Raw genomic sequence first — 7690 nt, forward strand, 5'->3', positions numbered from 1 at the left:
GATGTTATGGAGGGCAGCATAGGTAGGGGATAGAATGTTGTACATGTCCCACAAAATGTGATGATGCTCAGGTAAGGGGGTTGTTGGAGTACTATTGTGGCCTGCTCTGTGTGCATTTGGTTCTTAAATACTAATGTTGTAATCAAGTTTCGTAGGGGATATATTTTCAATTCCTCTGTTGTCTTTCTCTTTTGCCGGCCTACCTTTTCTACAATTTACCTTTTCTTTCTTCTTCAATTCCCTCTCTTTTTGTTGCTGCAACTTTTCCTCTTTCTTCTATTGCTTTATTGTGTTTCTTTCAAGTTTTTCTCAGCTTAGTTTGTAGTGTTTTCTTTTCCTCCAACTTTTGTTTCTTCCTTTCTTTCAACTCTTGAAGTTCAACTTTCCTTGCTTCTTGTTGCTCCTGCAGCATTATGTACTCATTAGATGTAAGTATTTGAGATTTTCTTCCCAATCTAAGAGTATCATTATCAGATGGCACAGATCTCTTTGTGACCCTTTCAATTGGTAGCTTCAAAATACTTCTTAATGACCCCTGACTGCATAACATTTGTTCATCTTCTATCTCCAACACTAGAGATCCATTCAATGCATCTAGAGTATGTTCACCTATTCCACCTTCATCTTCAGTGCATCCAACTTTATTCTCATTATGATCTGTAGTTTCCCAAATTTTTGCTTTAGCATAGTAATGAACCACCTCTTCTCTTCACATTGAAGGTGGAGAAGGAATGGATAATGAAATGTCTTCATTTTGAAAGTCAATCTGCACTCCCAATTCTTTTGCTCCTTCTTTAACCCAATCAGGTGGATCAAACTATGTTGGCAAACTCATATCATCATGCATGCTAGTTTCAAATTGAGTTGATGGTACAACATCTGCTAGTGGATTTTGGCTTTCAAATGAAGCATCTTCTTGCTATTTTCCCATCTGTGCCACACAATCTTCAATGGGCACAACATCTGCTAGTGGATATTGGCTTTCAAATGAAGCATCTTGTTGCTATTTTTCCATTTGTGCCACACAATCTTCAATGACAGTATCATCATCATAACCAGCTAGCCTTAAAATGCTTGCAATTCCTTCAGCAACACTTGCATCTTCCACATTGAATGCATCACTTGGCTTCATGTCATTACGAAGAGCATCACTATTCAATGGCCAAATTCCAATCCTTCGAAAGCCAGCTGTAATATTATCAGGTACAAGGGCAAGTTTGAAAGCTTTGCTTGCTAGCTCTACTAATTCCATTCTCCTTATTTTGATGTGTGGATGTTTAGACATCCATTTTGACCTCTCACATTTGAAATATGACTTGAATGGAGAAAATACACTTACATCCAAAGGTTGTAGTCGATGACTAGTGTGAGCAGGCAATGTAAGAAGATCTATGCCTAATGATCTTGCCCCTTGGATTGTAGCAAAGGCAACATGGCTTCCATGTCCATCAAAAATAAGGAGATGCCTATTCTTGGGTGAAGCACCACCGGGAACAGATCTAGCAAAATGATGGAGCTAATTTAAGAATAATTCTTTTGTCATCCAAGCATGTTCTTGTGCTGCCATACAAGCTCCAGCTTCACAATTAGCAATGTAATTTTTAAGTCTTCTTTTTACTTTAAAAAGATAAAACCCTGGTATACTGTTACCTGCAGCATTGATGCAACATAGTACTGTAATCCATTCCCTGCTTTTAGATAAGATTTGAGGCACACTTTGACTTCCCAACTTTGCAATCACTTTCATTCCACAGTTTCTACCTGCTTGCACTCTTGTTTCATCACAGTTCCAAATGTGTGTTGGTTCATAATGGTTAGTATCATACAATGTTGACAAATTATTATAAAAATCTACCACAATACATGGTCGTAACATCACCGCTCTATCCCTATCTAGACCCTTTGCAGTCCTTATAGTCAAATCTGGATGGTGTTTGTGAAATCCAACCCACCAGGATTTGCCAAGTAATCCATTTTTGAATGGATTTGGCCTTGTTTGGCAAATGTGAGCCACATGTGACTTCAGCTGAATCACCTCCAGTCCACGACCAAGTTGAGCTAAATCCTTACACCACTCAACAACTTCTAGCTCTTCTTCCAAGGAAAGAATCACCGGGGGTCCTTTGATTTTTTTTGTTGTGAGTCTTGCTAACCAATAAGATAAGCTACTAACAGGGATTCCCCACTTCTTAGCTACTCCTCTTATTGAAAAATAATTATCTTCGACATCTTCAAGTGCATGTTCCATATCCTCTTCTGTCCATTGCTTTCCTCGCAACCTTTTCTTATTCTTTTGGCTTTCAGAGTTAGGAATTGTGTTATCAAGAGTTGGCTTGGCTGAACTATCTCCATCATTAGACTCAATAAGATGTAATTTAACACCTTGTGGATAACAAGTTCTAACTTTTCGAGCAGATCTTTTGCTTCTTCTCTTCCCTACTGCCATAATGCCTAAACAGAACAACATACATTAGAATAGTAATGTGATAGTGTATGCTCAACTACTACAACATTTGAAAAGAATAACAACATACTTAAAAATGAGTTTGATATTTCTGTTATAGTTCATTTTTATTTTTAGATTTGAACTTACTACGGCATTTGAAAAGAATAACAACATACTATGATGCAAACATTTTATGATGGACTATACAGATTTCTATAGTATGCTATTATAATACTATGATGCAAACATCTTATGATGGACTATACAGATTTCTATAGTATGCTGTTATAATACTATGATCCAAACATCTTACGATGGACTATACAGATTTCTATGGTATGCTGTCATTTTTTAAAATGTTGTATGTATTTATTTTGTAGATTCAAATCTATAAATAACAACATACTATTCTATAGTAGAACTATAACAAAAATAGTGAAGTATGTTGTTATTTAATAGTTGACTGTAACAGCATACACTATATGAAAAGAAGAACATCATACACTATATGAAAAGAAGAACATCATACACAATATGAAAAGAAGATCAGCATACACTATATGATAAGAAGAACATCATACGCTATATGAAAAGAAGATCAACAAAGACTATATAATTGGATTATAGCATCATACCTTAAAATAATAGTAGATTTAAAATACATTGATGGTTAGATGCTACTGGGCCCTCTGATAGTGACAAACTGATGCTACTAGGCCCTCTGATATTGTGAGAAACTGATGGTATTGGGCCCTCTGATATCCTAAGCAACTAAGTTCAATGCAATCACAGAGAATGCAAACACATTTGTAAAAGAACTATGTCACCGCATGTCATATTAATACCTAGAATTTTTTCCCTCCCACTAATTAGAATTTGAAATTTGAAAATGGTTGATCGTGGCTTACAAACTCTGGCCTTTTTCTAAGACTATTGGAAATGGTTGATCCATGGCTTTCAAACTCTGTAATTTGATTGGCTTACATTTAATTCTGTGTTTTGTAGTTTTCAAGAACATATTTTGAATTATGTTGCATTAATTGTTTTATTTGAATGGATTGGATTTTGAATTATGTTCCATTAATTGTTTGATTTGAATGGATTGGGGAGCTCAAACAATTCCACCATTACGGTTGCAGGTACTCCAAGTTATTGCATCTACTCCAGCTTTGCTTATAAAATACTCCAACTTTGCTTGCAAACTTCTCCAACTGTGTTGATCGAAGACTCCAATTCTAGCATGATGGTTTCAGAATATGTCAAAAATGGTTTCAATTTTTGTCAAAGTTGGGATGAGATATTGTCAGAGATGGGATGAGTTGTTAAAGAGAGATGGGATGAGTTGTTAAAGAAAGTTGATTCATGTACATTTCTATATGTGTTTGTAGTTGAACAACAATAGTCTAGTCATCAATTAGACTTGAAGGCATGAGTTGACATCTTGTGCATAAGTTTGGACAACTATTTTGTAGATTTTGTGTCATTTTAAATATAACATTTATTGCATGTATCTTGATATTGTGTACACAGTAGTTTGACTTATGCAAAATAACGTTTAAATGGGTTTTATATAAATCATGGAATGAATGTTTTTATCCACAAGTGGTATTAGATATAGTAAATCAATGATCTAGCCATGAACATTCTGAAGTTATTTAGTTTGAAGTAAACTTTGGTAAATTTCAAAAAACAAAATTAGTGTCTTATTGTACAATTAATAGGCTATATTGATACAGTAGTTGGCTCATATTATCTTAATGGGATTCACAACTATTGATACCTGTCCAAGTACCGGGTCCTCTCCCCTAGTGGTGTTACCTATTATACTAGAATATCATGATATAAGTAGATTGAAAGACACGATCATAAATTCTAATTAAGCTGATAAGGTTATTTATTGTGGGGCACAACAACTTGAGGATTACTATATATGAAGAAAGTGATGAGCATTTAAGAAGGAAACTTGACATTAGCCAATAATTTAGTTTGATATTTAACAAAAATATATATTATATAATAATTGAATATATTACAGAAGGTAAGAATTCGCAACTTCCACTTGCCTCTTAAAAGAAGTAGAATAGAATATGCCATTCCTAAAGGAAGTAGAATACCCTTATTCTTAACAAAGTCAAACTAAACTTCTTCCTTTTTTATTGAAACAAAGCAAATTTACAAAGAATAACAGCTATACCAGGTAGCTCGAAGAGAAATTCAACATATAAAACAAATCACTAAACTTTTCAGCTAGAAAAACCACTCCCATAAACAATGATTTTTGGATAAATACAGATATGCTCCATTTTCTGCTTCCCTACCATATTCACTAGGCTAGGCTTGAATTTTACCAAGGTCCACATCATTATCTTCCAATGATCTTCCCTTTGTTTCCGGTATCAGAAATGTGCAAAAGAAACCCAAGCAACTTGCCACTGCAAGAATAATCAAGGCCTTGTCAACTCCTATACCAGTTGGATAAGAGGTTTCGCACTCAAAGGGGTTCTTATTCAGATCAATCAACGCAGGATCCTTCTTGTGTCTGGGTTGAGATGCGAACACGAAACCAAATGCTCCGATGATAGCGCCTGCTTTCCCAGCGGCGGCAGAAATACCATGACACGTCGATCGCAAGCGAGCAGGAAACAACTCTGCCGGCACAATGAAAGTAGTCGTATTTGGCCCAAAATTTGCAATGAAAAATGTCAGAGAATAGATCGCTAGAAAACCATGACGATGAGACCGGTGAACCCAGAAACTGTCGTAAGGAATGGCGAGGGCGAACAAGAAAACTGACATGAAGAAAAACCCAGTCAGCTGAATTTTAAACCGCCCAATACGATCTATGAGAAGAATGGTAAATATGTACCCCGGAAGAGTCCCACACAGTGCAATCAATGCCTGTGAACTTGCAGCATCCACAACTCCTTCCAATGGATTCGCATAAACACATTTTAACCATCCGATATTGTGATAAATATCGTCCTGAAATAGATTGCCACTGAAGAATGAAATATCCACGAAGAACCAACTGGACGCCGTCCCGAGCAATTCTAATCCATGCCGCTTCACAAAATCCATCGAGAACAATCCAAACTGAGGCGACTCAATTTCCATGCTGAGAACACCCAATTCATCTTCGTCAATCGCCAGATTCAGAACCCTCGACATGTCAATCGCCGCCTGGGGGGCGTTTCTGGCAACCAGAGCGGTATACCGGGCGGTCTCGGGCATTTTCATCCGCCAGTAATATGTAAAACCAGCGGGAACGGCTCCGAGCATCAAGATAATTCTCCAAACCACGTCTTTCTGCCCGAACGACGGTACGTCGCCCGCCAAAGTCTTCATACTCACCGACACAACGAGAGCCACAATACTGCCCGCCAGAATACCGAAGCATTGCACGCCAAATACCGCTGCGATGAATGCTCCTCTGGTTTTGGTGTTCGCGTACTCCGCCATGATTGTCGCTGACAGAGGATAGTCGCCGCCAATTCCGAACCCTAACCAGAACCTGAAGAAACACAAGGTGCCAATCACACATTCTCTCGATCGGCCAATGGAGAAACCAGAAGCGAGAGAACTGAAGACCATCAGAGCTAGCGTGAATCCGTATGCTCTCTTTCGTCCCATTCTGTCTCCAACCCGGCCGAAAAAGAGCTGGCCTGCAAAGGCCCCGCAGAGGGCTATTCCATTAACGAGGGCTTTTACCTGGATGGGTAAAGGAGCCCTTGTGTGTGCTGTCGTTGTAATAGATGTTTCCCAGCAGACTGGAAACGGGCGGGATGCAGAAGAGATCGTAGGCGTCCGTGAAAAACCCCATTCCAGCGATAAATATCGCACTGAAATGATACAGCTGCGTGCGCGCCGAGTCCAGCGCAGAAAGAACGTTGAGCGACATTTTTTAACTACAGATTCAGATTCAAAGGGTTGTCAAAGGGTTCAAAGGGTTTAAAAGAGTCTATTTGTTCTTCTAAGGCGATGTCTTGCTTAGTGCAAGGTTTGGGTTATCTAAAAGGGATAAGGTTGAGATTGTGGTGAATTTTCTGGAATGGATATCCTCGGTTCTTAATAAAAAAATTAGACAAAAGCTGAATCTTTCGACAAATCACTACTAATATCTGAACAAACAGCGTGACGACTAGGTTGTTGAATTTATTTACGATGGAAAGTGACCAGTCGGAAAATTAGAGATGAGCAATGAATGGTCATCGCAATTCTTTGTGGAAAGTGTCTACCGAGTACTCGTATTTGGGGAGCGGTACAAAGTTAGATGTAGTTTTGCAAAACAAAATTATATTGAACAAATTATAATTATAAATTATAAAGATGAAGTTATCGAGGGAGGTGGAGCTAAAAACTGAGTCGCCAGCAGTTCAGTCAGAAGGGTACATATGTTTGCTGGTAGGTGGATATCCAACCAGTTGGATGTACTCTAGAGTGGTGGAGCATTCTGTTGCCCGTAGCTATACAGCTATGAAAATGCACTTCCTTCACATTGCTTTTTCTAACTATTTAAAAAATTGACTAAGTCCTCTCCTTCGTATGAAAGTGCATTTTTGTGGCTGTATAGACGTTGCCTATTCTGTTCATATATGTCTAACAATATCTACATTGATTTTTCAGTTTATTATAATGAATGAATTATATCTTAAATTTATATTTTTATTCATTTATTTTAAGCTTATTTTAATTACATAGTTTAATAATAAAAAATTGTTGAGAAATTTAATGTTATTTTGTGAAGTCAAATATATGCATTTTCATTTATTTACTTATTTTTGTTTTTCATTTATTTAATTTTATTATATCAAGTTTACTTCTAATAAAAAAAATTATTCTATCCTTTAAAATATGTTTTAACTTTTATTGCAATTTTTTCTTACATTGAAATAACTATTTTATTGTGCATGCTCAATTTCATGAAAACTAATTATTTTCACAATGAATCACATGGCCTCTTAAATTCTAAATATCACATTAAATGTCAACTCCTACTCAATGATGATCATGAGATTTCTTTATGATACACTTTGAAATACACATTATTATATAGAGATCTCTAAATAAATTCACTATGCATTCATTAGCATAGAGTCTAAATCGAATAAATGACTCTATAGCTAGTCTACTAAAAAGGATTGACAGGAGTAAAAAGGATGGACTAGAGAGAACATGAATATTATTATTAATAATTTCTCTAATGTATTAGAGAATAATGAATTAGAGTGAAGCACTACGTTGTAA

At 36.6% G+C, this 7690-nt stretch overlaps 1 pseudogene; it reads right to left on the minus strand.

Annotated features, from left to right (window-relative positions):
* Positions 1–4574: 4574 nt before the first annotated feature.
* On the minus strand, positions 4575–6491 carry LOC149563551 (low affinity inorganic phosphate transporter 3-like; annotated as a pseudogene).
* Between the last annotated feature and the right edge of the window lie 1199 nt (positions 6492–7690).

The sequence above is a fragment of the Cupressus sempervirens genome, chromosome 4 (assembly GCF_028749045.1).
Source record: "Cupressus sempervirens isolate cs-2001-9-10 chromosome 4, ASM2874904v1, whole genome shotgun sequence".
NCBI lineage: Eukaryota > Viridiplantae > Streptophyta > Pinopsida > Cupressales > Cupressaceae > Cupressus > Cupressus sempervirens.